Source organism: Cebus imitator, unplaced genomic scaffold (genome assembly GCF_001604975.1).
Source record: "Cebus imitator isolate Cc_AM_T3 unplaced genomic scaffold, Cebus_imitator-1.0 Scaffold23, whole genome shotgun sequence".
Classification (NCBI taxonomy): domain Eukaryota; kingdom Metazoa; phylum Chordata; class Mammalia; order Primates; family Cebidae; genus Cebus; species Cebus imitator.
Genome location: NW_016107338.1, coordinates 8,087,757 through 8,100,896, shown reverse-complemented (window position 1 = coordinate 8,100,896; position 13,140 = coordinate 8,087,757). Strand labels below are relative to the sequence as shown.

Here is a 13,140-nt window from a genome sequence, read left to right as displayed (position 1 = left end):
AAAAAAAAAAAAAAAAACCTGAAGATGGTCAGCTTCTTTGAATGACTTGTTAGACAGATGGAGTGATGGCTTCCAGCCATGGAACTCACTGATCGTGGATGGCTGTCAGGGTTAAAAGTTCTATTTGCAGGTCTCTCCCATCAGGTTGCTTTTTGTGTGTTTTATCCCCCCGAGTACGGATCCTAACTGGCTTGGTTGACTTGGATAATGGCATTCATCTTCTGCTCCCTGGGGCATCAGATAACATAGGGGTAAAGGTGTGGGCACTAGGCCAGAGCATAAGCTCAGGAATGGTGCTAGCCAAGAGCAATTTCTGTTGACTTACCTAGAAATCATGATCTAGCATCCGTTAGGATGCCTGTGTATTTTTCTAGGACAACAAATTGGCCAAATAGTCATACAAACCTGCTTCCTTCCTATTTCCATTTTCTTGCGATGTTGTTCCATCCACTAGGGATGAATGAAATATCGTCTCAAATGGATCTCTAAATAAATAAAAATAGTAATAGGAAATCCATGTAGTGCTTACTCTGTGCCAAGATCTCTTTAAGTGCCTTACATACATTCTTAACTCATTTAATCCTTACAATTACACCCCCCCGCCCACCCCGCCGAGATGGGTACCATTACTATTCATTCGTTATAGGCAGAGGCACAGGGAGGTCAAGTTATTTGTTCAGGATCACACAACTAGTGAGCAATATAGCTGAAATTTGGATCCGGGCAGTTGATTCCAGACTCGGTGTTCCCAGTTACTTTCCTAATTATCCTCTTTATAAAGGGTAAGCTAAAATGAAATTCCATTAGGCTGATCAATGCAGAACTGTAAAAAAAAAATGTATAAATAAACTGAGATTCCAATCTTAACTTCACTATACATACACATATCTACAATAGGTTATCAAACTGACCACAGCAAAAAATTCATTTGGATGTTACCTACTAATAACTAGAAAGTGCACTGCTTGAGGGCAGGGGCCTCTAAGTCCTCCTTGTAGACATACTACCTTACACTGTAGAAGCTCACTAAGTATACTTCCCTCGAATGTTATGCAAAAACATTTGCAAAACTGTGAAGTACTGTGAAAGATTACTACACATGTTGACATATACCTATATCTCTAACTAAGCCAAGCAGGATTACCTATATTAGTATCTTTACCATTTCCTTTCTCTTTCTCTCTCTCTCTCTCTCCCCCCCCCCCCAATGCATGTTTTTTTGTTTGGTTGGGTTTTTTTGAGATGAAGTCTTGCTCTGTCACCCAGGCTGAAGTGCAATGGCACGATCTCGGCTCACTGCAACCACTGCTTCTTGGGTGTAAGCGATTCTCCTGCCTCAGCCTCCCGAGTAGCTGGGACTACAGGCATGTGCCAACATGCCTGGCTAATTTTTTGTATTTTTAGTGGAGACAATATTTCATCATGTTGGTAGGGCTGAGCTCAAACTCCTGACCTCAAGTGATTTACACTTCTCGTCCTCCCAAAGTGCTGGGATTACAGGCATGATCCCAGCCTTATAATGCATGTTTTGTACAGACAATTCTCAACCCACCAAGCTTTGCCAGTTATTCCTTAGTTGCCCCTTATGGCAGCCATATGTAGCAGGATGTACCAGCAATGGTGTCTGGCAAGTCTCAGTTTGCTGAGGTACTCCCCTCTGCCCTTCCTTCCTCCCCTTTCTCACCAGCTTGGAATAGTCCATGCTTAAAAAAAATAATTTAAACTTAAAAATTATTTTCAGTGATTACAAAACAGTTAAATCACTTGAAAAGAATACCACTGTCATTGCTGCATTAATTGGCAATGATTTGAAATATAAGGAATACAGAACTTTCATAGCATTTAAGAAAGGGACTCTTATCAATATGATTTCTCTTCAAACTTATGTTTCAAATGGAATTCCAGTATGTATGTATATATGTACGTATTTTTGGGGACTGATTCTTACTCTGTCACCCAGGCTGGAGTGCAGTGGCACAATTTTGGCACATTGCAACCTCTGCCTCCTGGGTTCAAGCAATCCTTGTGCCTCAGACTCCTGAGTAGCTAGGATTACAGGTATGTATCACCACACCTGGCTAATTTTTATATTTTTAGTAGAGACGGGGTTTTGCTATGTTGGCCAGCTGGTCTTGAGCTCCTGGCCTCAAGTGATATACCCGTCTCAGCTTCCCAAAGTGCTGGGATTACGGGTGTGAGTCACCGTGCCCAGCTGGAATTCCAGTATTTATAAAATTAACTTTATAACCAAAATTAGAGCTGGGCATATTGGCTCATGCCTATCATCTGAGGACTTTGGGAGGCCAAGGCAGGAGATTGCTTGAGGATAGGACTTCAAGACCAGCCTGGGCTACCTAGTGAGACCCTGGCTCTATAAAATAAAATAATAATAATAATAACTAAAAAAGAAAAAAATACCCAAATCCAGTTTTTATTGTTTATGCAGCCATTGGTAAGTAGATCAACCCACTTGTGAAGGAGCCATATTTTTGCTAGTACCTGGTATATGTTTGACCGTAAGGCTCATGTTTGTATTGCTTAGGAAAATCATTTTAACCAGCCATCTCTTACATCAGTAACAGTGCCCAAACTGAAAACTTAGTTCTTAGGGCTCTGGCCCTAGTCCTTAGAAAAAACTGACCTCAATCCTATGAAGCTGTGAGAGCCAGGAAGGTACCTGAGCAGGATGGTGGGTGGTTCCATGGCCTGAATTCTTTGTCCCCCAACCCCAACATTTATGTTGAAATCCTAATCCCCATGTTAATGGTTAAGAGGTGAGGCCTCTGGGAGGTGATCATGTTATGAGAATGGAATCCTCATGAATGGTATTAGTGCCCTTGTAAAGAGACGCCTTCTACCATGTTAGGACACAGAGAGAACCAGGGAATGGACCCTCACCAGAATCTTCTGGCACCTTGATCTTGGACTTCCCAGTCTCCAGAACTAAGAGAAAAAAAATTTCAGTTGTTTATATGCCACCTAGTCCATGTTATTTTGCTATGGCAGCCCAAATGGACTAATGGGCTCCAGGATCAAACTTCATCTACTCTACGCTGCCTGCCTCATGCCCCCAAAGATAACAGTGGCACCATCCTGAGGCTATTGGAGAGCTGTGGGAAATGGAACACAGCCAGCAGCAGGGCAGACAAGCACAGACAGGTAGGACTGACACCTTTCAGACTTGGAAGTGTCAGCCAGCAGAGACCAATATCTTCTCAGCTAAAAGGTCAGACTTGCTCCAGACAGCTTGAAGGCTTCTCAGGTGTGAACTTAAGACTTCATATGGCTGGGCATGGTGGCTCATGCCTGTAATCTCAACACTTTGGGGGGCAGAGGCAGGAGGATTGCTTGAGGCCAGGAGTTCAAGACCAGCCTGGGCAACATAGCAAGACCCCATCTCTACAAAAACTTAAATCAGCCAGATGTGGTGGTACGTGCCTATAGTCCTAGCTACTGGGAGGCTGAAGCAGGAGGAGCACTTCAGGGTAGTAGATGAAGGTTGCAATGAGCTAGGATTGCACCATTGCACTCCAGTCTAGGTGACAGAGTGACACCCTGTCTCAAACAAAACAAAACAAAACAAAAAGACTTTATTCCAGCTGTGTCTGTCTCACCCACACCCTGCCTCTGATTTCCCCTTGCTCGTCAACTGCAGACAGCCACATTATTCTCTGCCTCCCTGATTTTTGCCTGCTTGTTTGTGACAGTTTTGGGTGAGCCCTAAGGCTTCCACTTACAATCTTTAGTCCTTTGACCATGCCTTTTGCTCCAATGTATATACCATCACGATTTTACATTTACATAGGCTAATTTATGACAGGCAGTACTTATGTAGCATTTACTTTGTGTTAGGCACTTTTGGAAGCACAAAATTATGTTTACTTAAAGCAGAGCAAAGTCATGTTTCCTTAAACCAGTGCATCAATCCTGGACAGCTTGTTAATTATGAAAATCCCAGAGTTTCTGATTTTATAGGTCTGGAGTGGTGCCTAAGAATTTGTGTTTATAGCAGTGTTGATACTTCTGGTCTAGGCACCAGACTTTGAGAACCTGTGTTATAGAATGTCAGATAACCTGTAGGTGGACTTGTTAGAAAATGCTCTTGTATGACATTGGAAAGGCATGCAGTAATCTTTTTTGCTTTACTTTCAACTGGATGGTTTTCCTTAACAGAGGAAAAGCTGAACTGAACTACTCATTATAGTTCTCTATCAAGGGTTGGATATTGAGAGATCATAGCACTCTGGAGCTGGAACATCAGGTGTTTCCTAGGGGCTTCATCAGTTGGACTTTAGAGTGGAGGGAGAGGCTAGGGAAATGCACCACCATAGGTGAGTACCTGCTGTGTGTCAGGCACTGTATTGGGCACTTGGCCACCATAATTATCTTATGGAGTCAATCACCCAGTGGCATTGGTATTATTCTCCCATTTTGCAGATGAGGAAACCATAACTGTGGCATAGAGGGCAGAGGGTCTCCAGCAGGGCTTCCCAATTGGTATGCTGGAATGTGTAATGAATATATGCTGAGCTATTGATCTTCTCAGTGCTGGTGGTGCTGGGATGGGGCCCAAGGTGCCTGGAGCACCCTGCCTCTGTCAGTTTACCCCCAGGGTACTCTTGCCACAGAACAGACCCTCACTGAGCTCAGATCCAGGGGCAGACACTGCTCCTCTGTCCTCTGACACTCATAGCTCTGTGGGTGAGGAGCAGGACTCAAGGAGTCCTCAGGAGCCTGCTCATGGTCAAGGGCAGCATTCCTGGAGGTGGAAGACACTCAGGATTAAGGCTGAGGCTGAGAGGATACACTGGTAAAAACCTCCTGGGTACCTTTGGGGAAAGCAAACTCCCTTTCAGGTATAGAAACAAAAATTCTCTGATGATGCTTGAGCACACCTTAGGTTATAGCTAAGAGAAGGCAAAACAGGACCCTCAGTCATTCCAGCTCCATACAGCTGCCTCTCAGTGAGGACGAAACATTGTCAGACTTTGTTCTTGGTGAACTGTGACAGAAATGAAGATGTATGACCCACACTTCATTAGTTTTTTGGTTGGATGATTGGAGCTCCCTATATCTTTATCTGCTGGCTAAGTAGTTTGGTGTCTGCACAAGGCCCAAATGCTGTAGCCAGACTCCCGGAGAGTCAATGGCCATATATGTTGGGAGATAGCTTAAGTAACTCAATTGACCTTCAGTTGTTGAAAGCATTGATTTTTTTTTTTTTTTAAATGCACTTACGGTTTAAGACACAAAATAGCTTTGGACAACAGAGCACAGGTTGCACTATTAGTCCTTTAGGCAACTCTTGACATATTCTTCCCTCTAAAAAGGCCAGTTACGACATTGGCTAATATATTAGGAGCTTCTAGTTCAGGCCTAAGATTTTTATTGATATGAGTTAAGGACAATTGATGCTTAGATTCTTCCGTTGAGAAAGTAACTTCAGGAGATTTTCCTGTCTCCACCAAGGTTCCAGGAGATATTCTACACAAATAAGACATGTATGGGGAGATTTGCAGCCTTTTCTGTTTTGAATGTGATCTGTGATCTGCTGGACTTTTTGTTTCCTTAGGGACTTTTGCTCTTAGAAACTTCCTATGAGCTTGTACTGTGGGGAAAGGAAGGCATTTCCAGGGAGACCAATCATTCTTCATGTTTGCGTAGTGCTTTCCAGTCTTTAGTGTTACAGAGAACGTTAAAATATTTTAGGCTAATCCTGCTGTTAAAAATGAAGAATTGAGTTCTAAGGAGGCTAAGTGATTATCTGAAATGTCACAACAGGAGACAGGGCCCATGATCGTAAATCCAGGGTCCTTGCCAGGATACAAGACTAATCTATTTATGGTTAGGGGATACAGGCTCCAATAGGTCCATTGAGAGACACTCTTATTAAGTTTTTACAGGTACATTATTTCTTTGCTATATTCATGCGTAGGATTGGGGTGGAGAGTCAAGGTCACACTCAAATGCGAGTGTGCAAGAGTAACCACAGCTCCCCTGCCTCTCCTGTGGCAGATCTGAGAAGGCTATGGAGAGGTGCCCCTTTTTCCATCATTCCCCCTCCAATTTGGAAAGAAGTTCAGGAAACCAAAGCTAATGGAATCAACGTTAAATAGATTAGCTCTTTCATTGACTTAAGTGGTCCAGCTGAAGAAATGTTTGGGAACAAAATACTAGAGAGGCAAGGTACTTACACAATTAAAATATAAAGAATGTAAAGATTGTGACAGAGTGACCTGTCTCTGTGAGGTGACTCTTAGATGAAGGGCAGCCATATGTACTGACAAGGAAAAACCAGAGCTGGACAGTAATTGAAGTGGTAAAGACAGATTTCTGGTCATGACTATCTCACTAGGGGAAAAGAGACCTCAGTGTAGAACTGGATTCAATTCTGAAGATAGCATAGGCAAGTGGGAGTTTATAGCCAGGAGGAAGGTGGGGCTTGGTGGGTGAGATAAGGGGGACTCTGGCTAAACAGGATTCTTGTTGAAGACAGGACAGAGTGATCAGGCATCACCGGGGGATGGTGGAGGATGAGGAACCCAATCAGATACAGAGGGATATCAGATATGGAGAGTGGGAGATTCTGGCTAAACCAATGTAGCAGGGTTCTTGATAAACTTATCTTTTCAAGGAAGTATACATATAAACTTAGGAGAATAAGATTCAGGAGCCTGACTAAAGTTTGGTCAAACAAAGTGTCTTTGTCAGACCAACTCTGGGAAAGGAAGAATGTAAAAGCTGGACAGCATTTGTTTTGACCCAAACATATAGGCCACATGACTGGCACTGGTTACACAGATCCACCCTGGAGAAGAGAGGAGGGCATTTAATAGCTTCCTGTGAATGAGTCTGTAAAGGTTTACAGAACATGTACTGTGTTCCAGGTGTGGGTGTACAGACATGAATGAAGCCTCATGGCCCAGTCTCTATGAGCTCTCAGTGAACAAAGAGATGAGAACTTGGGAATTGGAAGGGAGGTGGTACCCAGGGTGAGAGCTGGTACTGTCAGCTCAGCGGGGGTTGAGAGTGATTAGGGCTGTCTCCTGGGGCAGGTCAACTGTGATCTCATTACATCTGCAGCCAGCAAGGTTCAGTTCTGCTATGGTCTCAGAGGGGTCACCCTGTAGTAGCTCTTGGATTCACACCTCCCTGTTAATGGATTTCAGGTTCATGAAGGTACTCAGTTGGGTTACAGGAGTCCATAGACTTTACTCCATACCCTGTCCCGTGCTGAGAATCTAAGAAATTGCTTCAAAGATCACATTTTCAGCCAAATGTCAATATGCCTAATCCGAAATCTGAAGACAATTTGAAATCAATGCAATAGTTTTCCCATCCTTGAAAGTATGACTTTAGGCATTGTTACCTAAAAGGTCTTGCTTAAAGCAACCTCCATCCAAAGTCTCTTTATTAAGAAAAGCAGCTGACATTTCTTGATCACTTACTCTGTGACAGGCATTATATATGCATTAGCTCATTTAATCCTCCCAAGATCCCTATGGGTAAGTCCTGTTATTATTCCCATTTTACAGGCGAGTAACTGAGGCTAAGAGAGTACATGAGTAGCCCAAAATCATACAAGGGGGAGGTGGCTGAGTGGGGATTTGTAACTCCTGAGCCCATGCTTTGAGTCCAAGCTGCTTATCACCACATTAAACTGGATCTTTACCTGAAATAATGCAACACCCAAAGCAACTTTATGTTTCAGGGTTTCTCAGAGGAGTAGAAGGGGCTTCTCAGCCTTACACAAGTGTGCAGCTTGGAGGAAATTATGCTTACCATAATGTTTATTATATACTTTATAGTTTGAAAATGACAATAATGGCTGGGCACGGTGGCTCACACCTGTAATCCCAACACTTTAGGAGGCCAAGGTGGGTGGATCACTTGAGGTCAGGAGTTCAAAGCCAGCCTATCCAACATAGCTAAACCCCATCTCTTAAAAAAGAAAGAAAGAAAGAAAGAAAGAGGGAGAGAGAGAGAGAGAGAGGAAGGAAGGAAGGAAGGGAGGGAGGGAGGGAGGGAGGGAGGGAAAGAAAGAAAGAAAGAAAGAAAGATAGAAAGAAAGAAAGAAAGAGAGAGAGAGAAAGAAAGAAAGAAAAGAAAAGAAAAGAAAGAAAAGAAAAGAAAAGAAAAGAAAGAAAAAGAAAGAAAGAAAATGACAATAATAAAGATTCTCATACAACCTTCATGAAAGGAAGGCACACATCCATAATGTCCCAGGTGGGAGAAGCCACAGCCTAAATGTAGTCTATCCTTGGGTGTCATTAAAGGAAAGGCAGCAATGAAGTAGAGAATAGTTTCCCTATCTATGAGGTGGGAGGATTAACAGTACCTGCACACTAGGGTTGCTAGGAGGGTTAAATGAGATGCTGCCTGTCTAAAGCTCTTGCACTGTGCTCCATAAATATTACTGGTTACTTAAAGCTTTAGGGGGAAGATAGGTAATTTGACTAAGAAATCAAAAGTATGCTTTTATTAAAACAAATGGGTATGGATATGGCTAGAATACAAACCTTGTCTGTACTTTTTTTTTTTTTTTTTTTGAGATGGAATCTCTGTCTGTCACCAGGCTGGAGTGCAGTGGTGTGATCTCAGCTCACTGACAACCTCTGCCTCCCAGGTTCAAGCGATTCTCCTGCCTCAGCCTCCCAAGTAGTTGAAATTACAGGTGTGCGCCACCATGCCCAGCTAATTTTTGTATTTTTAGTAGAGATGGGGTTTCACCATGTTGGCCAGGATGGTCTCGATCTCTTGACCTCGTGATCTACCTGTCTCGGCCTCCAAAAGTGCTGGAATTACAGGCATGAGCCACTGCACCCAGTCCTTTGTCTATATTTTAAAAGATGCAGCTCAAACTTTAAATAAATTTGATGCCCATTATGGGGTCTTTTCAGGGTGTGCCTCAGACATCTCTCTTGCTTGCTTTTGGGGAGAGCCCTGTCTGAATTTAATGGCTTCAATAACTGGAAAAGGTTCAGCTTATTTCTCTCGAGATGTAAATGAAGCCCTTGAAACTTGGACACATAATTTGGCTTATTTTGAAGTGGTTGTTTTTTAGGACTCCCTTGTCTAATGAAAGTAGGAAGGTTTCAGACAACCGGAAGAAGGCTGGTGGGAGGGATTTGGTCTCCAGATACCATCTAGAAAGGGGTCCCCACCCTCCTGTGATACTTTCTAAGAAGACTGGCCAGGCTGAAGAATCCTGGTCACTTCCTCTTGTATGTTGTTTGCTTATCTCCTTTCCATTTCCTTTAGAGATTAGTGGTAAAACCCAACCAAACACTTTTGAGAAACAGGCTGACCTAATACCATCATTTCTTTTCTTCAGATCTCACACCCAGAGAGATGGTGCTAGTCCTCACAGTCATATAAAAAATTAGGATGTAGGCTCACACCTGTAATCCCAGCATTTGGAAGGCTGAGGCAGGAGGATGAGTGGAAGCCAGGAGCTTAAGGATGCAGTGAACTATGATAGAGCGACTGCAGTCCAGCCTGGGTGACAGAGCAAGACCCTGTCTCTTAAAAAAAAAAAGAAAAGAAAAGAAAAGGAAGAAAATTAGGATGTGATCTAGAGATTCAAACACAAGTCTTCCAAGGTCTGGCCTTGTACACTTTCCACACTAGACCTCTTGCATCTCAACAGAGCCCTTCTGGACATCATGGCTACAGCTCTGGATGTAGAGCTAGACAGACCTGAGTTCGAATCTCTTTTACAGGTTGCATGACAGTGGAGCGTTTCATGACTCCGTTAAAACCTCAGCACCCCCACACCGAACCCCCCTCTTGTAAATGTGGGGACTGAAGGAGATGATCTATTTAAAAGCTAAGCACAGGTAAGGCCTGGGAGAAAGTAAGTCTTGAGGAGTTATCAGTTGTTCATATTCTTTCTTGTAAGTAATTTAAAGAACAAAGAAGTGTATTTTGGGATTTCAAGGGATGGAATCTGACGGTTTTTCAAGTCCACAACCAGGGAGTTACTGCCTTCTCACCTCATTTGGAAACTGCTCAGAACTGACCTGACTCGGAATGATCCTATGGAAAATTTGAAGTGTTTCTGCAGCATATAAATCCCTGGCAAATATGTAGCAATAACACCTGGGTTAAGGACGCTGGAGTTCTTGATATAACTTTCCAACCAATGGAGGTGGCATATTCACCAAGAAAAGGGAAGTGGCTATGTGGCAGCCTCGTGCCCCACTGGGTGAGACTTCTGTGTTGGAGGATGACTAGGCTGGAGCCAGTCATGGTGTGCAGTTCCACATGCAAGTCATTGCACTTAGGAAGACCTAGTTTGCAGGGAGAAGGTTTTACTCAGCAGATGAAAAGAAGCAGAACCTCCCATGTTGCTTACTGCTTCTGGGAAGATTGCCTGGTCCAGGAACCCACCAGGAGGCTGTAGGTCCGACATCCCCAGGTGCTGGCCATTAAATAGGCCCCCTGGACTGGCTGTAACCTGGTTTATAAAGGAAGTGTGTCCTCTGGAATTTCTGACAGGTTTACAAACACCCAGGTTCAGGCAGAGTAGAGAAGCATGCTGGGCAGCAAGGAGTCCTTGTCCTACTGAGACAATTTACAGACCAGGAGTAAAGGAAGTACAGTAAAGAGAAAACTCCATCCCTGGCACACAGAGGAAGCTTGCATCTGACCACAGGAAGGCTGGAACACCACTTGGATTTGCTTAAGGAGGATAAAAGCATCTCCTGCTCATTGTCTCCTTTGTTATGAAACTATCTAGGGGAAGAGGGAGGGTTTTTATCCACCCAAACGACCTGTAAGGAGATGGGATTCTGTACTCAGAGGCCACATGTGCAGGCTCAGGTGCCTGTGGGCATACAGGCTCCAGGAAGGCTGACTCGAGGCGGGTGCCTATCTGGGCTTTAAACTGTGAGACAAGAGACCACAGTGGGACAACACAACAGGGGGATCCCACCTGGCTCCTCCTAATGGCGTTTATTACAAACGAGATGAGTGATGAGTTCTAGTCATAAGAAGTAGACTTGGAAGAAAGCCCAGGATGAAGGTTCCCTTTTAACTCTATTCTGACCAGCACACGCTTAATAGTCAGGACTGATGTAAAGATTCCACCCTTTTCTCCCCGCCTCCCGTTTTCCGGGCCCTGAGTAGTTGGAGGAAGAGTCTACAAAGCCAGATTATTTTTAGCCTTTGAGGCAAGGCTGAATCACCCCTTCCCTCACCCTTTCCTTTGAAACGCACAGTCCTTTTTATTCCCTGGCCCAGCCGGGGCACCCGAGTTCTCCTGGGAGGTGCCCTTAAACAAAGCTCGCTCAAAGCTGCTCCGTCAGCAGGATGTCGGCCCCAGGTCAGGCAAGGAGCGTGGAAGCGGAGTTGACCTGCTAGTATGAAGGGTTTAAAGGAACTTAAGGCTGTGCGTGGTGGCTCACGCCTGTAATCTTGGCACTTTGGGAGGCCGAGGAAGGCCGAGACAGGCTGATTACTGGCTGTCAGGAGTTTGAAACCAGCCTGGCCAACATGGGGAAAACCCATCTCTACTAAAAATACAAAAATTAGCTGGGTGTGGTGGCACATGCCTGTAATCCCACCTACTAGGGAGGCGGAGGCAGGAGAATTGCTTGAACCCAGGAGGTGGAGGTTGCAGTGAGCTGAGATCGTGCCACTATACTCTCTCTAACTTGGGCAACAGAGGAAGATTCCATCTTAAAAATAAAAAAAAATAGCCCGTCACGGTGGCTCATACCTGTAATTCCAGCACCTTGAGAAGCCAAGGCGGGTGGATTACCTGAGGTTGGGAGTTTGAGACCAGCCTGACCAACATGGAGAAACCCCATCTCTACTAAAAATGCAAAATTAGCTGGGCGTGGTGGCACATGCCTGTAATCCCAGCTACTTGGGAGGCTGAAGCAGGAGAATTGCTTGAACCCGGGAGGCAGAGGTTGCAGTGAGCTGAGATCACACCATTGCCTTCCAGCCTTGGCAACAAGAGTGAAACTCTACCTCAAAATAAATAAATAAATAAAACAAAACTTAAGAAAGTAAAGGAACTTAAGTACCTGTCAGTTCATTCATTCGTCCAAGTATTGGTATAGGCAGGATCCTGTACAACATTCAGAGGGGAGAGGGAGAACAAATCAGTGAGGTGTTTTTCCAAGGAATGATTGGTTGCTCAGGTAGACACAGAAATACCCTTTCTATGATGAAAAATGCCCTGCACCACAGTTTTCATGACTACTTAAGAAGGGAGGGTGTCTCTTAAAAAATGATTGAGAAATATTTCAAACGTGAAAAAGTGCAGTGTGCATTATAACTCATGGGTATGGACTCTGAACACGCCGATTTAAGCTTTGGTTTTATTGAATTCCACTTACAAATGTCTTTAAGGAATAAAAGCTTAAAAATATCCGTGGAAGCCCTCCTGTGCTCTCTTGCCATTCACCCACCGCATACAAGGGGCTGTGTATCTTTCTAGTCCTTCACAAGTAGTCTCCAAGCAGCAAAAGGAATGAAAACTTGTAAATTAGCTACTTCCATTAAAAATACTCCTTTACCATTTTTTTTTCAATTAAAAACAATTATTACAAAAACAGGCCTTGTCTGTTGCCCAGGCTGGTCTTTAACTTCTGGGCTCAAGATATTCTTCCACCTTGGCCTACCAAAGTGCTGGGTTTGCAGTGTGAGCCACCGCGCCTGGCTTCCTTTAAATTCTTCCTCTTTTCCAGGTTGAAGCATCCTCATCTTCACCAGCACTGTCACCACCATTATCAGTTCCCATAGAACTGTCCTCTGGCCACCACTGATTACAATGCAGTCTCCAAGCCACAGACCCCTGGAATGGGTCTGGAATGGGCCTTTAAAATCACAATGGAGAGGCTGGCCGTGGTGGTTTGAGCCTATGATCCTAGCACTTTGGGAGACCGAGGTGGGTGGATCACTTGAGGTCAGGAGTTGGAGACCAGCCTGGCCAACATGGTGAAACCCTGTCTCTACTAAAAATACAAAAATTAGTCAGGTATTGTGGCAGGCACCTGTAATCCTAGCTACTCGGCAGGCTGAGACAAGAAAATCACTTGAACCCAGGAGGCAGAGGTTGCTGTGAGCCAAGATCGCACCACTGCGCTACAGCCTGCTGACAAGAATGAGACTCTGTCTCAAAAAAAA

At 44.2% G+C, this 13,140-nt stretch overlaps 1 long non-coding RNA gene across 2 annotated transcripts in view; it reads left to right on the top strand.

The window, feature by feature from the left end:
• LOC108299695 overlaps nucleotides 1-13,140 on the top strand; it is a 54,813-nt gene that overhangs the window by 35,048 nt on the left and 6,625 nt on the right. The gene's annotated exons all lie outside the window — the stretch shown is intronic.